Source organism: Loxodonta africana, chromosome 2 (assembly GCF_030014295.1).
Source record: "Loxodonta africana isolate mLoxAfr1 chromosome 2, mLoxAfr1.hap2, whole genome shotgun sequence".
NCBI lineage: Eukaryota > Metazoa > Chordata > Mammalia > Proboscidea > Elephantidae > Loxodonta > Loxodonta africana.
In genome coordinates, this window is record NC_087343.1 from 227,843,638 (window position 1) to 227,865,628 (window position 21,991).

Consider the following 21,991-nt stretch of genomic DNA (forward strand, 5'->3'; position numbering starts at 1 on the left):
GAGGGTGGGGGAGGGAACAGAGAGATAGGAGAGTAGCACCTCAGAATATAGCCAGAGTTGCTTGTCTTGCTTGGAATGACTGTTATATCTGAGATTCCCGCGGGCGCGTCGCCTATGTGTGCTGGCTGTGTGGAGATTGCCCCCAGGGGGTCTGGCCCGCTGGAGTCACGGTCAGATCCTCCGCTTCCAGCCACACGCCCAGCGTCAAGGCTCCCCTACTGGGACGGTGCACTCTCAACTCCAAAATCAGTCGCTGCCTCCCGGGGACTTCTCGTCCCTCCAGCCGCGTGGCCGTGCCGCCCCCGTGAACCAGGTGGGCCCCCTCCCGGGGTTAGTTCAGATGGGTGGAGTAGCTCCCCGTGCTTGTGCCGCGACCAAGTGTCCCGGCTGGAACGCTGTTCTCCCCGCTCCAATACCAGTCACTGCCTCCCGGGGACTTCTCCTACCGGCTGCGTCCCACGCCGCCCGCGCGACCCGGCTGGTCCCCCTCCCGGGGTTAGTTCAGGGGGTGGAGCAACTCTCCGTGTTTATGGCGTACCTGCGAGCAGTCCAAATCCCTGCGGGACGGTTCCCCGGCTCGGATGCTGCTCTTTCTGCTCCAAGATCAGTCACTGCCTCCCGGGGACTTCTCCTACCGGCTGCGTCCCACGCCGCCCGTGGAACCGGCTGGTCCCCCTCCCGGGGTTAGTTCAGGGGGGTGGAGCAGGTCTCTGTCCTTGTGCCGTACCTGACTGGTACGCTGGCTCCAGGCTCTGGAAACTATCGCTGCTTCCCCGTATTAGTTCGTTCTCCGTCTCTAAATCCGTGTTTGTTGTTCAGAGTTCGTAGATTGTTATGTATGTGATCGATTCACTTGTTTTTCCGTGTCTTTGTTGTAAGAGGGATCCGAGGTAACGTCTGCCTAGTCCGCCATCTTGGCTCTGCCCCCCTTCATGAGTTTTTATAGTAGTGATCTCATACAGTATTTGCCCTTTTGCGATTGATTTATTTTACTTAGCATAACGCCCTCCAGATTCATCCATGTTGTGAGATGCTTCGCTGATTGTTGTTTTTTATCGTTGTGTAATACTCCATTGTGTGTATGTGTACCATAGTTTGTTTATCCACTCGTGTTGATGGGCATCTAGGTTGTTTCCATCTTTTTGCTATTGTGAACAATGCTGCAATGAACATGGGTGGGCATATGTCTATTCATGTGACAACTCTTATTTCTCTAGGATGTATTCCTAGGAGTGGGATTACTGGATCATATGGTATTTCTATTTCTGGCTTTCTAAGGAAGCCTCATATCATTTTCCAAAATGGGTGTACCATTTTGCATTCCCACCAGCAGTGCATAGGAGTTTCATTCTTTTACATCCCTGGTTAGATTTATTCCTAAGTATTTTATTTTTTTAGAGGCTATTAGAAATGTTATTGTTTTCCCAGTTTCCTTTTTGTCATTCTCTTTATTGGTTTATAGGAATCCAACTGATTTTTGTATATTTATCTTGTATCCTGCTAGTCTGCTGAATTTTTCTATTAGTTCCAGAAGTTTTCTCATGGATTCTTTTGGGTTTTCTACATATAGTATCATTTCATCCACAAATAGAACAGTTTTACTTCTTTATTACCAATTTGGATGCCCATTATTTCTTTTTCTTGCTTTATTGCTCTAGCTAGGACTTCCAGCACAATGTTAAATAGGAGTAACGTTGTTCCTATTCTCAGGGGGAATGTTTTCAGCCTCTCTCTGTTAAGAATGATGTTGGCTATCGGTTTTATATAGAAGCCCTTTATTATGTTGAGGAGTTTCCCTTCTATACCTATTTTATTGAGAGTTTTTATCAGAAATGGGTGTTGGACTTTGTTGAATGCCTTTTTGTGTCAATTGAGATGATCATGTGATTTATTTTTATGGTGGATTACGTTGATGGATTTTCTAATGTTCAACCATCCTTGCATACCTGGTATGAAACCTACTTGGTTGTGGTATATTATTTTTTTGAGGTGATGCTGAATTCTATTGGCTAGAATTTTGTTGAAAATTTTTTGCATCTATATTCATGAGAGATACTGGTCTGTAATTTTCTTTTTTTGTGTGTCTTTGCCTGGTTTTGGTATCAGAGTTATGCTGGCTTTATAGAATGAATTTGGTAATATTGTTGCTTTTTCTATGTTCTGAAATAGTTTGAGTAGTACTGTTGTAAGCCCTTCTTTGAATGCTTGGTAGAATTCTCCAGTGAAGCCATTTGGGCCAGGGCTTTTTTTTGGGGGGGGGGGGACTTATTTTAATTACCTTTTCAATCTCTCGTTATGGGTCTGTTCAGATTTTCAGTGTCATTTTGTGTTAGCTTAGGTAGATTTTTTAGGTAGATATTGTGTTTCTAGAAATTTTTCCATTTACTCTAGGTGTTCAAATTTGTTAGAGTATAGTTTTTCATAGTACTCTGTTATGATCCTTTTTATTTCAGTTGGGTCTGTTGTAATGCCCCCCTATTTCATTTCTTATTTGGGTTATTTGAGCCCTCTCCTGTTTTTCTTTAGTCAATTTGGTCAGTGGTTTGTCGATTTTGTTGATCCTTTCAAAGAACCAACTTTTGGTTTTGTTGATTCTTTCTATTGTTTTTCTAGTCTCTATTTCATTTATTTCTGCTCTGATCTTTATTATTTCCTTTCTCCTGATTGCTGTGGGCTTCTTTTGCTGTTGTCTGTTTGTTTGAGTTGTGTAACTAATGTTTTGATTTTGTCCCTTTTTTCTTTTTTTGATGTGTGCATCTGTTGCTATAAATTGACTTCTGAGCACTGCCTTTGCTGTGTCCCAAAGGTTTTGATATGATGTGTTTTCATTCTTGTTTGATTCTAGGAATTTTTTGATTCCGTCTATTACCCAGTGGTTTTTAAGCAGGGTATTATTCAGTTTCCATGTAATTGATTTTTTTTCCTTGCTCTTTCATTTTGTTAATTTCCACTTTGATGGCATTGTGATCAGAGAAGATACCTTGTATTATCTCAGTGTTTTGGATCTTGTTGAGGGTTGCTTTGTAGCCTGAGATGTGTTCTATTCTGGAGAATGTTCCATGTGCATTAGAAAAGAATGTGTACTTTGCAGCTGTTGGGTGCAGTGTTCTATACATGTCTATGAGGTCAAATTGGTTGATTGTGGCCTTTAGGTCTTCTTCTGTAACCTTGTTGAGTTTCTTTCTAGGTGTTCTGTCCTTTGCTGAGAGTGGTGTGTTGAAGTCTTCTAATGTTATTGTGGAACTGTCAGTTTCTCTTTTCAGTGCTGTTAGAGTTTATGTATTTTGGAGCCCTACCATTGGGTGCGTAGATACTTATTATGGTTATGCCTTCGTGATGGGTCATTCCTTTAATCATTATATAATGCCCTTATTTGTCTTTTATGGTGAATTTTGTTTTAAAGTCTAGTTTATCTGAGATTAGTATTGCCATTCTTGCTCTTTTTTTGGTAGCTGTTTGCTTGATATGTTTTTTCCATCCTTTGATTTTTAATAAATTTACATCTTTGTTTCTGAGGTATGTCTCTCGTAGACAGCATATTGATGGATCCTGTTTTTTTTTAATCCATTCTGTCACTTTCTGTCTCTTTATGGGTGTGTTTAGGCCATTTAGGTTCAGTGTAATTACTGATAGTGTGATTTTTATTGCTGTCATTTTGTAGTGTCTTTTTTGTGGTGCTGATGTTTTCTTTGTTCATTTTAACATTCTTTACACGTACAATTCAGTGACGTTAATTCTGTTCATCATGTTTGAGCTTTGTTAATTGTTGTCTTTCAAGGAATTTGTCCAATTCTTCTAAGTTGTTAAAATTGTTGGCTAAAATTGTTTAGGATATTCTCTTATTATCCTTTTATTGTCTGTAGGATCTGTAGAAACAATTCCTCTTTCATTGTTGATATTGATAAGTTGTTCTCCCTTTTTTTTTTCTTGATCAATCTAGCTATGGGTTTATTTATTTTATTGATATTTTTAAAGAGCTAGCTTATAAAAAATGGGTTGGTTAATTTTCTCCATGTCTATTTTCGATTTTGTTCATTTCTGATCTTTATTATTTCTTTCCTTTAACTTACTTTGGGTTTACCTTGCTCTTCTATTTCTAACTCCCTGAAGTGGAATCTAAGATCATTGATTTGAAATCACTAGTTTGTTCCTGATCTTGAGGGTGGCCTTCCTGGGTTTTTGATTGAGACCCTTGCAGGCGCCTATTTTCTCAACCCTGAAAGCTCAGCCAGTTAAAGGTTTTGCGCTTATTCCTTTAGCCCCCTGCCATGCAATGCAACAAGACAAAACAAAACAAAAAAAACCCAAACCCATTGCTGTCAAGTTGATTCCTACTTATAGCAACCCTATTGGATGGAGTAGAACTACCCGATAGGGTTTCCAAGGAGCAGGTGGTGGAATTGAACTGCCAACCTTTTGGTTAGCAACCTGAGATCTTAACCACTGTGCCACCAGGGCCCCTGCCTCACACCGTTGGGTTTGAAGTCTGGCAGATGTTTTGAGGGGTAGGAAGATTGTGTGATTATTGTAGGTCACTTTCCTTTGTTGCAGCTTTGTCTTCTAAACACCTGGAAACGGGCAGAGATTTTGCTCTACCTTTCTGGCCCAGCCTCTTTCAGTCCAAGAAGTCGGGAAATGTCTGATGGGAGAACAAGCCTTATGTTTTGGACTCCTTTAGCTTCCCATCTGTTGTAGTAGTCCCATGCGACTGCAAAAAAGCTCTGCTAGTTTTTCTTCCCCACAGTAGAATCCCTCAACTTGGACCAAGCCTGATTCTTAAGGACTGTTCCTTGTGTAGAATTTTAATTCATATAGTCTTTGTTGTTTTGATGATTTTTAAAGTACAGGTTTTGCAATTTATTATTTTTTGAAAATCTGGTTGTCACACTGGTAATGTTGCCTTGGCGTGACCCACCAAATTCAAGGAAGAATTCCCCTCTCTTTGTATAATTTATGTACAAGAAAAGGCATCTATTTAAATTGTCACTGCATTGAAATAACACAACCTAGGTAGTATAAATCAAAGAGGTTTATTAAGGATTTTAAAAGAATTTGAATTGGGAACAATGTGGCTCAACTAAATGAAACCATGCAGTTCAAAGTGGGGTCATAAGCACAAGCTAATGTAGGGCTAAGGCAGTTCTGATTGGTTACTGAGAATAAAATGCAAGTGAAAAATGCAACAAGTGGTAGGTCATTGGCTACATATTCATACTCAAATAGAATGCTGGTGAAGAATATAATTCTGGTGCAGAATGCAACGCTGGTGAAGCGAGCAGCATGTGGTGGCTCATTGGTTAGATGCAATTAGCATCAAAGGTACATTTCTTAAAGAGAAATTACCATTGAGGCACACATTTCTTACACATCTAGTGGATATACATATTAAAATTTACTGAACTGGGGACCTGCTTTTAATTTTAGCCATTTTTCTTTAGGTCAAAAACTTCACAGAAATGTTTTCTCTCACACTTTTCCTTCCTCTTAATCAAGGATTTTCGCTACATCCTTTGATCACACCTTGATACAGAAGTCTTCAGCATGGACTTAATTTGCTTTATGCTGCTCCCAGGTGGTCATAATTCTAGCCTTTTGTTCACCTAGGCTGCTTTCTCGTAGTCAAATTCCACTGGTACCTTGGTTGCCAGGCAGCTCTGGTTTATCTTCACCATGTGCAGGTTCATATCCCTGAGGCATTTGGGTGTGTGATGTTAGGACCAAATTCTCAGGAATATTTGACAGTTTAAAATGATTGAGTTAAATGCAAGGCTCCTCACGCTCAGCTAACACTTATGTGGTTTCTGTATACATCATTCTTCTCATAGGCATCACGTCACTTCTCTGGGCTGAAGTATTAGTGAAGACCTTTATGCAACACTTAATGGTTCTTATCACAGTGACTACTATGACCCAAATCATAATTCCTGTAAGCAGCACAGATCTAATCTATGCACCCATCCCTTCAGGCAACCAGCTAAAAAAAAGTCTACAAGGAGAAATCTGACCTGGTTTCTGGGATGTGTAGCCAGACTGCTTTCTGGTGTATTTGCTTAATATCATGTTCCACTTCCCCTTAGGTATTTACCCACGTTCAGCAAGAGGTGTTGGCAGTTGTGCAGATTCCTCCCTGTTGTGCTAACAGGAAGTCCAGTGCAGTTAGATGATCCAGCATTACCTTGACCAGGGAGTTCAATAAAGTTTGTTGGGCAACCATAGCACTGGCTATATCATCAGCTGTTTGTTCCACTGTATCAGATAAATTCCTGATTGACCATTCCAGATTAGCAACTCCCCACCAGGGTATAAAGGCTTTCACAAATGAAAACCCAGGACCAGGGTTATCCTTAATAGGATCATCTCCAGGTCCAAAACCTCTCTTATGCTGAGTGAGGAGGTATAATTCTCCAGTCCAATGTAGACTGTCACTATATGAATGGATATGTAATGGTACCCCTAGTCAGCCCAAGGCACATTGGCCCAGCATGTTCCATCTGTCTAGGCAGGGTTATGCCTAAGCATAGGGGTCATTTCTGGGGTTTGATAGGCTTTTAGTGGGGTAATCTGATCTTCCACACAAAAACACATATTTGTAAAGGATTTCCTGTGTAATTGTGAGGGAAAGGGATGCTTTGATTAACTCACTGAAGCCAAGGTTCAGTTACGGAGTTGTTATAGACAACTGTCCCATCTTTAGAGGGTTCTAGAGCCTAGTACAAAGGGAGGGACAAGCCACTATTGTTTGAGCAGTCAGGTAATTTCCTTACTTATTTGATAATATCCCAAAGTATCTAGGGAATTCTCTGTGATGGAGTGAATAGTTAATTTGGAAAAAACATGAATACCTCTGCATTTTGTGAAGCAGGCTCTTAGATGTTCCATAACCTGGTCAGACATTGTGGACTGGGTTGAAGTAGAGCATGGTACCAGAGGTTGGGCTGACAATCCCAAAATATACCAAAATCTGTCTTGTATGGTTTGTTTAAAGGAAACAGTAGGGTTACCAATAGCTTAAGGGATGTGGCTATAGTGGTAGACTGGAATTGCCAAGGGTTTGGAGTGTTCATGTATGGCGTGTGGAATGGGGTGGCAAACCCAGCAGTTAGTTAGGTTGCCTGCCCTGGCCACGGCCTGGGATAGCTTTACAAATGCATTTTCCTGCTAGGCATCAGTTAAGATTACAAGCCACCGAAGAAGAATATTTGAGGTAAGCCTCATATTGAAGGAAAGTTGTCCCACAAAAAGAATGTGATATACAAGTCCACCACTAGGCAACTAACAGTAATGAAATCAAATTGTCTTGCAAACAGTATGTGAGTATGTGGAATTTGAGTTCATATAAGAACCAATGGAGAAAACAAATCATCAAAAACTGAAAAGAAAGAGACATAATAAAGTCTTAAATTTGGCTCAGGACGTCGGGGGAGGGTTTGATACTTTTGCCATCAAACTAATCCTAATTTATAAAACAAGTGACTTGAAATGCAATCAGTATCATGCATGAAGCAATTATTTCCACAACTTCGATTAATAATCTGTGAAAAGATAAAAACAAGGGTTTAGGGCAACAAGTAAAGGATAGGATGTTGAGGTAAGGGATAATATAAAAATTGTAAACCGATGAAAATAACACTAGCCACAATAACGATTAGAAATAAAAGTCCAAAACTTTCAGCAGGCTGCATGGCTTGAAGTACAAGCCTGGTCTTGAAGTCCTGGGAGAGCAGTCTATTCATATGTCATTGACGTCCCATCCGGATGTCACTTAAACTTTAAATTTGAATCCTTCAGTAGGTTGCACAGTCCAAGCAGGGGTTGCAGCCTTCTTAACCATGTCAAGACCTAATTATTTTCTGCTTTGAATTTTTTGTTGATACCCTGTGTTTTCAGTACTGAAATGCATGCTGAGCATTGAGTGTGTTTAAAATTTTGGTTGGTAATATAGTGAGAAATATTATGTGAAAGTGAAAATGCATGATTCGTGGGAGCCCTGGAATATGCCAAAATCTGATCTGTGTGACTCATTTAAAGAAAATTGTAAGGTTAACAATAGCTTAAGGGATGTGGGTATAGTTGTAGACTTGAATTGCCAAGGAATTGGAGTTTTCATGTATGGCGTGTGGAATGGGGTGGCAAGCCCACTGGTCTTGGGTAGTAGGCTTTATTGTGGCAAGCCTTCCATTTGGGTACAGGGGCATCTCTGGTTTTGCCTAATATCCCAACTATTTTGCTTCAGCAAACACTTCTTTTGCCTTTCACCTTTACACAAGTCCTCACTGGAGGGAAGCAATACTTTCAGCAGGAAAAGTTTACTCCCAAAGAACTCCAGAGGCATAAAAAGTGAGTGGAATACTGTATGTTCCCCGAGTCATGAAAGGGTTAAGGTGTGAGAGGTGTATCCAGGCTTTATCCCCCATAATATGGCAGCACTTGCGTTAGTGGGCAGGACCTGATAGAGTGCCCTCCATTGAGGTTCCAATGAATCTCTTATTTGGTGTCTTTTCCAGTGTACATAATCTCTTGGCTAGATGGCCTTTCCAGCACATTCCATAGATCTTTCCTCTTTAACTAAAGAATCATAGGTTCAAGCGCAATGTGTTAGCACCTGGCAATATTTTAAAAACCTAGCTTGTATGAAATTGGAATCCGTCCAGGCTGACCGATAAGTAAGAGCTAACAGTTGCCCTGTAACAATTTCATGTGAGGTTAGTTTACGGGAACTAAATGGTGTGGGTCTTAGATTTAACAGGACTGTGGATAACACTGGTGCCGCAGTGCTTAAAGAGGTACAGTGATCTACGGCTAGCAGTTTGAATCTACCTACTGCTTTTTGGAAACCCTATGGGGAAATTCTACTCTGTCATATAGAGTTACCATGAGTCAGAATTGACAGCAGTGGATTTGTGAGTAACACTTGAACCTAAGATAGTCCCAAGGAGTGAGATAATTTGGCTAACTGATTCTTAATGATGCCGTTTGTTCTTTCAACCAATCCTGAGGACTGGGGGTGATATGGGCAGTGAAATCTTTGAAAAATGAGAAACAGCTTGCATAAATCCTTTGCCATTTGGCCAGTAAAATGGGTACCTTGATCACTACAAAGGGTTTTTGGGGCACCTCAAGTAGGGATGATATTTTTAAGCAGTTTTTTGGCCACAAGAGTAGCGGTGGCATTCTGGTTAGGAAAGACTTCAACCCAGTGGGAAAATTTACAGATCATAACTAAGATGTATTTATAGCCATTAGAAGGATGTAGTTGGATAAAATCAATCTGCACTCAAGCATGGGTTTGAGAGGTAATAGATACTTCCAGGAGGTGGTTTACAAACACTACCAACAGTAAACTGGGACCACACTGAGCGATGTCAGGTAACATGGTCAGCTGCATTCCGAAATGACCCCACCAATGTTTAGACAGAATATCAATAAGTTTATGTCTACTCCAATGGTTGGTGGCATGGAGGGTTCGAGCCAAAGGGGCATGCAAAGATTTCAGAAAAATCGGTTTTCAGCTATGAGGTTTAGACCTCTCTCAGGGTCCTTCCCAAGCCCTAAAAACTTCATCCAGGTGGCATGCCTCCTTTTTTCCTTTGTTCTTCGTCTTCCTCAGGGGCTGGCATTTGGTATTTTGTAAGATTTTGCCACGTAGGCTCACTCGTGATGTTATCCTCCGTGTAAATGTCGCTGTCAGTATTTTTTATCTCTGACTGTGACACCTTTGACATTCAGTGGGTATTGCTATGGCTTGGAATTTGGTAGAGGCCGCTAACTTTGCTGCTCTGTCGACCATGTTTTCGCTTTCATTTCCTGTGCTTGAGGAACTCCTCTAGGCCGATGGGCTTGAACTTGAATAACGTGATCACTGAGGAGGGGATTGCCTTTGAAAGGCCAGCCACTAGTGGGTCATTTTTGTGTTGTTTGTTTGTTTTTATTCTGGGGTCCTGATAAAGAACCTCTTTTGTTTTCATAGAATCTCAGAAGCATGTATTATCCTGAATGCATATCTTGAATCTGTACAAGTCCTTACTGACCGTTTGGAGGTGTGCTTGCATGCCTGTGTGAGCGTTTTCAGTTCAGCGTGCTGGGCTGAGGTAACTTCTGGAAACTGTCCACTTTCAAGAATCTCAGTGGAAATGGTTACGGTGTAACCTCCCTGGTAACAAGAGCCATCAACAAACAGAGATGTGCATTGTCAAGAAGAGTTTCTTTTGGGTCAGGCCCAGTGGTTAAGAAGTGGTCAGTCAAATCATTGCAGTCTTTTGCAGGGGAGGTTCTTAATCACCTGGTAAGGGCATAAGAGTTGCTGGATTTAGCCCAAGGACAGTACGTAAGCCAATAAAACAACCTCATATGAGGTTGCCCTGTTGATGGAAAAATGTGTTAAACTAAAATTCAAAAGAGCAGATAACTGCGTGAAGAACATACACATTAAGGTCATTTCCAGAACAATATCTGTAGTAGTCTCTACTAGCTGGACAGTGGCTGCAGCAGACCAGTGCGTGGTGGATATTCCCTGGCCCACTGGGTCCTGCTGGACACTGTAATATCCAACTGGTCTCTGTTGCCCTGCATGCTCCTGGATTAGAGTACCCAGAGCATTTCCATTTACCTCATGCGCGTAGAGAGAAAAAGTAAGCTTTTAATTAGGAAATCCTAAAGTATGCGTATGGGCAAGGGACCCTTTGGGTAAGAGGCAGGTTCCTTGCCAGTTACAGCCTGAAGTTGTGCGGCTGCAGAGCCATTAATTTGTTTGGCTCAGTATGAGAGGTCATCAGTTCAGTTTGTCTAGCTTACTTGCCTGTTCCAAAGTCTAAGATAATTTATGTGCTAAAGTAGTGAGGTTGGTGATGGTAGCTGTTTCCCAATTTGTTGTTGTTGTTACATGCCATCGAGTCAGTTCTGACTCATAGCGACCCCGGGTACAACAGAATGGAACACTGCCTGGTCCTGCACCATCCTCATGATTGTTGTTGTGCTTGAGCTCATTGTTGCAGCCACTGTGTCAGTCCATTTTGTTGAGGGTCTTCCTCTTTTTCTCTGACCCTGTACTTTACCAAGTATGATGTCGTTCTCCGGGGACCAGTCCCTCCTGATTACATGTCCAAATTATGTGAGACAGAGTCTCACCGTTCTGGCTTCTGAGGAACATTCTGGCTGTACTTAAACAAGACAGATTTGTTTGTTCTTTTGGCAGTCCATGGTATATTCGATATTCTTTGCCAACAGCACAACTCAAAGGCATCGGTTCTTCTTCGGTCTTCCTTATTCATCGTCCAGCTTTCACATGCATACGAGGTGATTGAAAACACCATGGCTTGGGTCAGGTGCACGTTAGTCCCTAAAATGACATCTTTACTTTTTAACACTTTAAAGAGGTCTTTTGCAGGTTTGCCCAATTTCCCAATTTAGCCGATTTGGGGTCTAGTCCATTTAGAAACATTAAATTAAAACAACCTTTGCCTTATCTTCTGTCAGAGCTAATTCCTAATGCTGAATAAAAATCTTAGTCTATCCCTGAATTGTGCACATTTTCTCCCTTTTCTTGTTGGCAAGCATGGAATTTCTGCAGTAAACGGTTCCTCCACAGACCTCAGAGTGAGAGCTACTGATACTCTAGTTTCCAGGACTATCAATCTGTAGTGTTCTGATTACCCCATAACTGGATTTTCTTCTTTCTGTGACCTTGAGGCACTTACCTTTGGCATTCTAGATAGACCCTGAGGGAAAAGAACTCAAAACATCTTTGCCCTCCAGATAACTCTCCCCCACTACGTTGCACAACCAAATTCCCTATTTTGAAAATTGTAATTCAGGGTTAGGAAAGGGAAAAAACAGGTCATCTATTCACAAACTGAAATGCTTTATCTTTATCTTAAAAGAACTGCATACAAATTTGCTTGCTAAAATATTCTTGCCTTAAGGTTGATTCTATCAAATTCATTTGTTTTCCCTCAATTTGGTTAAAAAAAAACACAAAAAAACCAACTTGCCATTCACCATTCCTCTGGGCTTTGGCAGTCTGCCCTCAAAAAAACAAAAACAAAAAAACTTCAGACAAGCTGCATGAGAATGCATGCCTGAAAACGAGAAACCTAGGATACCTGGAAATTGACCTGTGCCTTGTAAGACATCCCTTTACAGAAGTACTCATGCCCCATTACCATCAGGAAAGCATTTAAATAAAGGTAGGTTACCAAACTTCTGTACACTCACTACGGTATTCAGGTGACCTCATTTTAAAAGACATTTCCCAGTGTGTTTTTTCCTCAGTAGAGGCTTTGCGATGGGACTTTTCTTTAACTGAGGGTGGAAGAAAATCTTCAGAGTGGTAAGGCAGTATAGAAAGGGCATTGACAGGGTCTGATGCAAGGGTAGGGAGGGAAGGGTAGATAGAAGAAGCCAGGGGGAGTTGAAGGGGAGTGGACCAGCAAAGTGGCGGAAGGGATAGGCAAAGTGGGCGGGGTGGTAGGTGGAGTGGGGGCAATAGAGGAAAGGTCAGATATAAAGCATCAAACGAGTCCCATTGTTTCTGTTCAGTTTGCAGCCCCCCTTTTGGTGCACGATTTGGTGCACAAAAGTTAATTTTGGACATGTCAAAAGCTCCCCACTTTGGCCAACATCCTTCAAGACTATCTTTGGCAATTCCATGCCATAGACACAGAAACAGACAAGCTGGACCATGTTTCTGGCAGGCTGTCTGGTCTGCTCCTTAGAGCAGGTGCGACCTGTGATTACCAAAATAGCAACCACACCTGTCTAATCTTAATATGCTCTAGAGACTTAAAAAGTTATGCCGAGAAACTTGATGGGCACCCTAGGAAAAATACGATGAGCCACAAATGGTTGGGGAGCCACCAAGGAAGAAGAAGTTCATCAGGCCGGTCCATTAACAAACCAACAGTAAAAGCAGAGAGAGAGAGAAACCAGAATAAACCTCAGTGAACTTCAATGCAAAGACTGTGGAGTTTGGATTGGGAAGGCATATCTGACAACCCTCCAAGAACGGAGGAGACGAAGAGGGCTCAAAAGGCTCTTGCCTGTGCGTGGCATCTGAATCCACTGTCCCATGGGGTCAGAACAGGCAGATTTCTTCCAGAACCCACTGCTGCCACCAAAATGTCACTGCTTTGAAATAACACAACCTAAGTGGTTTCTCACCACAAGTAGTATAAGGAAACCCTCGTGGCATAGTGGTTAAATGCTACGGCTGCTAACCAAAGGGTCGGCAGTTTGAATCCACCAGGCACTCCTTGGAAACTCTATGGGGCAGTTCTACTCTGTCCTATAGGGTTGCTACGAGTCAGAATCAACTCAACGGCACTGGGTTTGGTTTTTGGTTTTGTTTTAAGTGGTATAAATCAAGACGTTTATTAAGGATTTTAAAAGACAATTTGAATAGGGAACAGAGTGACTCACCAAAATGAATCCATGTGGCTCAAGATGGGGGGGGGCGGTTTGGACACAAGCTAATATAGGGCTAAGATAGTTCTGATTGGTCACTGAGAATAAAATGCTAGTGAAAAATGCAACGAGTGGTAGGTCATTGGCTACACACTCATGCTGAACTAGAATGCTGGTGCAGAATGCAGCAAGTGGCAGTTCGTTGGTTATATGCTAATTAACATCAAAGTTACATTTCTTAAAGAGAAATTACCATTGAACCACACGTTTCTTTAGACGTCTAGTAGATATACATGCTAAAGGTTACCGAATCGGGGACCTGTCTTTAACTTCAGCCATTTTACTTTAGGTCAAAAGCCTTACAGAATTTTTTCTCTCATAGAAAAGTGTACAGGTTAATGAGTTTTGATTATGTAAAGATGGCTCAGGACTGGGCAAACATTTGTTCTACCACAAGTTTGCTGTGAGTCAAAGCCTACCTGACAGCACCTAACAATAGGGACAACATACTCCTATGTAACTACCATCACAATCAAAGTATATAACATCGCCTCCAAAAATTCTGGTGCTCCTTTGCATTCATTACCCCCAGCCTTCACCCCCGAGTTCTAGGAAATTATTGATATTCTTATATCACTATCAATTTGATTCTTCTTTTCTGGAAATTCATGTAAATGGAATCAGTATGTACTCATTTGTATCTGGAATGCAAGGCTGGCTTAATATTTGATTATCAATCAGTGCCATCCGCCATATTAACAGGCTAAGGAAGAAAAATCACATATCAACTGATGTAGTTGAAGCATTTAACGAAATCCAACACCTAGTCATGATAAAAAAATAAAAACAAAAGCCTCTCAGAAAACTAGGAGTAGTTTCTTCCTGAATTGGTAAATGGCATCTACAAAAAACCCCACAGCTAATATACTTAATGGTAAAAGAGTGAATGATTTTCCCTGAGAATAAGACCAGGATGTCTGCTCTTATTTCACATAGTACTGGAAGTCGTTGACAGTGCAGTGAGGCAAGAAAAGGAAATAAAGGCATATAGACTGGAAAGGATGAAATAAAACTGTCCTTATCTGCAGATGATATGATTGTCTATGTAGAAAGTCCCAAGAACTCTACCAAAAAACCATTAAAACTAATAAGTGAGTTCAGCAAGGTCATATGATAGAAGATAAACATGCAAAAATCAGTTTTATTTTTGCATACTATCAATGAATATTTCAAGATCTATCCTGAAGCACAACGCAGCCAGTGATAGGATAATATCCATATTCCTACAAGGAAGACCAGCTAATACTACTATTATTCAAATTTATGCACCAACCATGAAGGCCAAAGATGAAGAAATGGAAGATTTGTACTAACATCTGCAGTCTGAAATTGATCAAATGTGCAGTCAGAATGCATTGATAATTACTGGTGATGGGAGTGCGAAAGTTGGAAACAAAGACGGATTGGTAGTTGGAAAATATGGCCTTGTTGATAGAAACAATGCTGGAGATGGCATGATAGAATTTTGCAAGACTAGTGACTTCTTCATTGCAAATACCTTTTTTCCAACAATATAAATGGTGACTATACGTGTGGACTCCCTGGGTGGAATACACAGGAATCAAATTGACTACATCTGTGGAAAGAGACGATCGAAAAGCTCAATATCATCAGTCAGAAGAAGGCCAGGTGCTGACTATGGAACAGACCATCAATTGCTCATATACAAGTTCAAGTTGAAGCTGAAGAAAATTAGAACAAGTCCACGGAGCCAGAGTACGACCTTGAGTATATCCTACTTGGATTTAGAGACCATCTCAAGATTAGATTTAATGCATTGAACACTAATGACCAAAGACCAGATGAGTTGTGGAATGACATCAAAGACATCATACTTGAAGAAAGCAAGAGTCATTAAAAAGACAAGAAAGAAAGAAAAGACCAAAATGGATGTCGGAAGAGACTCTGAAACTTGCTCTCGAGTGTCGAGTAGCTAAAGCGAACAGAAGAAATGATGACGTAAAAGAGCTGAACAGAAGATTTGAGAGAGTGGCTCAGGAAGACAAAGTAAAGTATTGTAATGACTTGGGCCAAGACCTGGAGTTAACGAAAACCAAAAGGAAAGAATACGGTTGGCATTTCCCAAGCTGAAAGGACTGAGGAAAAAAATTCAAGCCTTGAGTTGCAATAGTGAAGGATTCTATAGGAAAAATACTGAACGATGCAGGAGGCATCAAAAGAAGATGGAAAGAATACATAGAGTCACTCTACTGAAAACACTGTCAACTTGTAGTCATTTAAGGAGGTAGCATATGATCAAGAACCGACGGTACTGAAAGCAGAGGTCCAAGGTGCGCTGAAGACATTGGCCAGAAAGAAGTCTCCAGGAATCGATGGAATACCAATTGAGATGTTTCAGCAAACAGACGTAGTGCTGGAGGTGCTCATTTGTCTATGCCAAGAAATTTGGAAGACAGCTACCTGGCCAACCAACTGGAAGAGATCCATATTTATGCCTATTGCAAAAAAAGGTGATCCAACAGAATGAGAAAATTATTGAACACTATCATTAATACAACACGTAGATAAAATTTTGCTGAAGATCATTCAAAAGCAGCAGTACATCAACAGGGAATTGCTGGAAATTCAAGCCAGATTCATAAGAGGACGTGGAATGAGGGATATCATCACTGATGTCAGATGGATCCTGGCTGAAAGCAGAGAATACCAGAAAGATGTTTACCTGTGTTTTATTGACTATAAAAGCATTCGACTGTGTGGATCATAACAAATTATGGATAACATTGTGAAGAATGGGAATTACAAAATACTTAATTGTGCTCATGAGGAACCTGTACGTGGATCAACAGGCAGCTGTTCGAACAGAACAAGAGGATGCTGCGTGGTTTAAAGTTAGGAAAGGTGTGTGTCAGGGTTGTATCCTTTCATCATACTTATTCAGTCTGTATGCTGAGCAAATAATCCAAGAATCTGGACTATATGAAGAAGAACGGGGCATCAGGATTGGAGGAAGATTTATAAACAACCTGCGTTACGCAGATAACACAAGCTTGATTGCTAAAATTGAAGAGAACTTGAAGCACTTACTGATGAGGATCAAAGTATGGATTATATCTCAGCATAAAGAAAACAAAGATCCTCACATCTGGACCAATAAGTAACATCATGATAAACACAGAAAAGATTGAAGTTGTCAAGGACTTCGTTTTACTTGGATCCACAGTCAATACCAATGAAAGCGGCAGTGAAGAAATCAAATGAGGCATTGCATTGGGCAAATCTGCTGCAAAGGACCATTTTAAAGTGTTAAAAAGCAAAGATATCACTTTAAGGACTAAGGTGCACGTGACCCAAGCCATGGTATTCTCAGTCACCTCGTATGCATGTGAAAGCTGTACAAAGAATAAGGAAGACCAAGGAAGAATTGATGCCTTTGAATTGTGGTGTTGGTGAAGAATATTGAGTATACCATGGACTGCCAAAAGAAGGAACAAATCTGTCTTGGAAGCAGGACAGCCAGAGTGCTCCTTGGAAGCAAAGATGGTGAGACGCCTTCTCACATAATTTGCACATGTTATCAGGTGGGATCAGTCACTGGAGAAGGACATCATATTTGGTAAGTAGAGGGTCAGCGAAAAAGAGGAAGATCCTCAGCGAGATGGATTGACACAGTGGCTGCATCAGTGGGCTCAGGCGTAACAACAATCATGAGAGTGGAGCAGGACCAGGCTGTGTTTCATTCTTTTGTACATAGGGTCGCAGTGAGTCAGAGATGACTGGATGGCACCTAACAAGAACAACTTCAATGTACATGTAGACATTGAAATTAAAAATTGCAATACCTTTTACAATCTCCAGGTTTATACTTAGGCATAAACCTAGCAAAACATGTATAGGACTTTTATGCCACAAACTATAAAACACTGATGAGAAAATCAAAATAGATCTAAATAAATGGAGAGACATACTGTGTTCATGGATTGGAAAATTCCACATAGTAAAGATGCCAATTCTTCCTAAATTGTTTTATAGGCTTAATGCAATTCCTATCAAAATCTCAGCAAAAATTTTTGTAGAAATAGACAAGCTGATTCTAAAATTTATATGGAAAAGCAAAGGAACTAGAAGTTTTTCAAAAACAAGTTTGAAAAAGAATAAACTGGGAGGAATTAATCTACCTTATTTCAAGGCATATTTTATAATCACAGTAATCAAGACTCTGTGATTCTGGTGGAAGGATAGATACAGAGATCAATAAAATAGCATGGGGAACCCAGTATAGAGCATAGTCTAGAGAACCACAGAAATATGCCTGTTAGGGATTGAATTATATCCCCCCAAGTTGTATATGTACTGTAAATTCTAACCTCTATGAGTCAGAATCGACTCAATGGCAGTGGGTTTGTTTTTTCTTTTTGGTTTTTATGCCTGTGGTTATAATCCCATTTGGGAATAGATTGTCTTTGCCATGTTGATAAGACAGGATTAATGTAGGGTGTGTCTTCTTGAGTCAATGTGTTTGAGCTCTAGGCCGACACCTAGGCAAAGAGTTCTTAGGCTTGACACCAAAGCACCATCTTTAAAAGGGAAAGTTGATAAACTTGACTTCATTAAAATTAAAAACTTTTTCTCTCCAAAAGGTCTTCTTAAGAAGGTGAAAAGACACACTACAGATTGGGAAAAGTATTTGCAAAACACGTATGAGAAGACTGGTATTAGAATACACGAAGACCTTTCAAAACTCACTGGTTAAAAAATAAACCCAAACAGAAACTGTGCAAAAAACATGAATAGACATTTTACCAAAGAGGACGGACAGATGGCAAATAAGCACAGGAAAATATACTCAACATCTTTAGCTGTTAGGGAAATGCACATTAAAACCACAATGAGATACCACTACCTACTGTGAAAATGGCCACAATAAAAATTAGTGACAACAGCAAATTCTGATGAAGGTGCGGAGAAACCTAATCTCTCTTATATTGCTGATAGGAATGTAAAATGTGCAACTACCACATGACCCAGCAATTGCACTCCTGGACATTTATCCCAGAAAAATGAGTGATTATGTTCACATAGAAATCTACTTACAAATGGTCATAATGGCTTTATTTGAAACAGCCCAAAACTGGAAACAACCTGGAAGTGTTTTAACAGGTGAATGGTTTTAAACAAACTGGCACATCCATATCATGGACTACCACTCAGTAGTAAAAAGAAATGACGTGTTGATACATGCAGCGATCTGGATGATTCTCCAAAGAATGATGCTGAGTGAGCAAAGCTAATCCTAAAAGGTTACATGTTGTTTGATTCCATTTATATAACATTCTTGAAATGAGGAAATTATAGAAATGGAGAACAGTTTAGTGGTTGCCAGTTATTAAGGAGGGAATGAGGGTGAGAGGGAAGTGAGCGAGGCTATAAAAGGGCCACCTGGGTCATCCTTGTGGGGATGGAAGGTTCTATATCTGGACTGTGGCAATGTCAGTATCCTGGTTGTGATGTACCGTGGTTATGCAAGATGTTACCATGGGAAAAACTGGGTAAAGAGTATATGGGACCTCTCTGTATTATTTCATACAGCTACATGTGCATCTGCAATTATGCCAAAATATCAAATTTGATTAAAAATATAGGTTAGATTATGTCATCCCTCTGTCCAAAACTTTCCAGAGTCTCCCTGTATCCTTGTAGTATCAGGCAAAGTCACTTCTGAACTTCCCTAGCTCGACCCGCCATCCTGCTGCTCCTGGGACTCACTTCCTACTTTGATCTAATCACATTGGCACCCTTGCTGTTCCTCAGACACAAAGCACACAGTCAAAATTTTGTAACTCATTTTACTTCGGTTTCCAGGAAACTCATGTTTTGAGACCAACAAATTCAAATTTATTCAGATTTCTGAAGTGCCTACTAAGTGCCGGGCCCTGGTCTAGGTGCTTGGGATATATCAGTAAAGAAAGCACTCAGAGATCCCCAGGAAGCTTTACATTTGGCAGCTGGAGATAGAATGGGTATGTGGGAAGGGCATTCTAGGAGGGAGCCATTGGAGCAAATGCCTGGGCATAGTGAGGAGGGGCTGGTGTGGCTAGAACCATGTAGAGTGGTGAGGAGATGATGACTAAGCAGTAGTGGGGAGGGGGAGAGGAGAGGCCTTGTAGGGACTTAGAGGCCACTGGGAGACCTTGGCTTTTACCCTGAGTGAAATGGGAAGCCATTGCAGGGCTTTGAGCAGAGCAGTGGCATGAGTGGGCTTCGATTCTAACACGATGACTCTCTCCCTCTTTTGAGGATGGACTGAACCAGGCAAGGGAGAGGAAGGAGACACATGAGGAAGTCATACATTAAGCCTGGAAATAGGGATGGTGTCTTACACCAGCTGGTGGCAGTGCATGTTTGCAGTTGGGTTCTGGATCTGGTTTGATGGTAGAGCTCCCCAGGCTTGCTCACAAACTGTGGGCGTGGGCATGGAAAGGGAGGTGACAAGGGTGGGTTTTGGCCTGATGGCCCGGAAGCATGGCCTTTCACATCAAAATTTTGTCAGAGATGAGGAAGCCCTAGTGCCACAGGAGTGGGTGATGGAGGACTGTGACTCTGGCTTGGACACGCCGCATTGGAGGTGTCTGTTGACCTGCCCAGAGTCCTGGTGGTGCAGTGGTTAAAAGCTCGGCTGCTAACTAAAAGGTCGGCAGTTTGAACACACGAGCTGCCCCTTGGAAACTCTGTGGGGCAGTTCTCCTCTGTCCTGTAGGGTCACTCTGAGTTGGAGTTGACTTGGCAGCAATGGGCTTGGTTTTTGGTTTTTTGGTTGACCTGTCCTTGAGTCGGGGGCTTGGGAGAGAGGAGTGGGATGAGGTATATATTTGGGACTGGTTTATGTTTAGGATGGAAGGGTGAGATTGCTATGAGAAAGAAGAGGACCGGAGACTGAGCTACTTGGAGTCTGGAGGAAAGCCACAGGGGAGAGAGGGGAATTGAAGGTGGCAGCTACGGACAACTTGGCCACACAGTTTTTCTCCAAAAGGGAACAAAGAAATGGGGTGGGTTGGTGGGGGAAGTGGGGTCAAGAGCTGAAATTTTAAAACGTTTGCTGTGAGTGGCTAAGGTGGGAGACACGGAAAGGCAAATGCTGCCTGAGTGAAGGGCGGTTGTAATGGGAGGAACTTGAAGATCGACAGGGAATTCATAACGAGACTAAGCTCCATTTACAAGAGCAAGAGACAGCCTACCCATAGCTCCCTGACCTTGGGAAGAACGAAAGTTGCTGCTGGCAGAGTTCCAAAACAGGAAAATGTAGAATGGACTTGAATAATCTCTCCTAAATCAATTTTGTGAGCCAAATCCCCTACGGAGTATGTGATAGCATGCAGGTGTACGGCATAGGATGCCACTGTCTGCTGCAGACATCAAGATGATTGGTTTTGATGACTGCCAAACACTTCCTTGCTCAGTATCTGGCGGCCTTGTGGACGCTGCCTCTTTGGTTCTGCTCTTCAGACCTGCCTTGGATCTGAGAGCCTCTCTCTCGCTTTGGCAGGCTAGTTTCTGAATCTGCCCGGGAGGGCCGTGGCACCTGGGCGTGGAGGAGCTTTCTCTCTGGGCCCCACAGGAGTCTTCTGTTGGCACCCTGTGCGCAGCGTGGCGTTGGGGCTGGCCATGGGGGCTTGGGGCTGTGACTGCTTTGTCAGAGCTTGGCTTGTCCCTGTGCGTGCGCCCTGTACCTGCCCTGCCTTGTGCGTGGCTGCTCAGTCTGCTGCACAGAGACAAGCCCCAGCTCTTCCCCAGGGAGCTGAGCTGTCGTGTTTGTTTCTTTTCTTGAGGTTCTTGGATTGACTAGAGCACGTTTCCACTTACTTGGCTTCATCCTTTAGAGGCATGTTAGGCGTCCTAGTGGGGAGTTTGTCAGAGGAAGTGCCTCTCTCCATGTGTGGAACTTCTGGGCAGCTGTGGCTGCCACAAGCCAGTGTCAATACATTATTTTTGCAAAGATCCAGTTAGTGAATAGTTGAGGCGTTATGGGTTACATGTGGTCTCTGTCTTGCATTCCTTTTTTTCTCTCAACCTTTTTAAAATTGTAGAACCATTCTCAGCCCATGCGCTGTACAAAAGCCAGCTTCAGGCTGTGGTGTACCGCCCCTGCCGAAAGCCCAGGAGGCAGAGATGAAATGTTGGCTTAGCCGGAAGAAAAAAAGCCCAAAACCCAGTGCCGTCGAGTCAGTTACGACTCCTAGCGACCCGATAGGACAGAGTAGAACTGCCCCATAGAGTTAGCCGTAGCCTTCCCTAACTCAGTTCACTTCAAGAGGGTGGGCGAGGCACAGAGCATGTCCAGGTGTGGGACATACTGGTATCATTTACATAAATACACAGTATTTATGCCGTGGTGAAATTCAGTCTCAGAAAAGGGCCCTCCATTTGTCCACCATTCACAACACACAGTCATCAGAAAGTCGTTTTTTGCCATTATTTAACAACGGTGGGTCTTAGGAAACTGGCTTCGTCACTGCAGAAGCACTGGTTGTAATGAACTTCCGCAAATCCTGTTCTCTCCAGAGCAGCGCTGCTC

The 21,991-nt window shown here is 41.9% G+C and overlaps 1 protein-coding gene across 13 annotated transcripts in view; it reads left to right on the plus strand.

Moving 5' to 3' along the window:
• Positions 1 to 21,991, plus strand: part of PCBP3 (poly(rC) binding protein 3) — a 458,297-nt gene that overhangs the window by 61,333 nt on the left and 374,973 nt on the right. For 11 of the 13 annotated variants that reach the window (XM_064279588.1, XM_064279589.1, XM_064279575.1 and 8 more), the window contains exon 1: positions 2 to 21,991. This exon is cut by the window's right edge. The exons of 1 other annotated variant lie outside the window; for it this stretch is intronic. The gene's annotated coding sequence lies outside the window, so the exon portion shown is untranslated. One more of the 13 variants, XM_064279587.1, reaches the window with a different exon arrangement.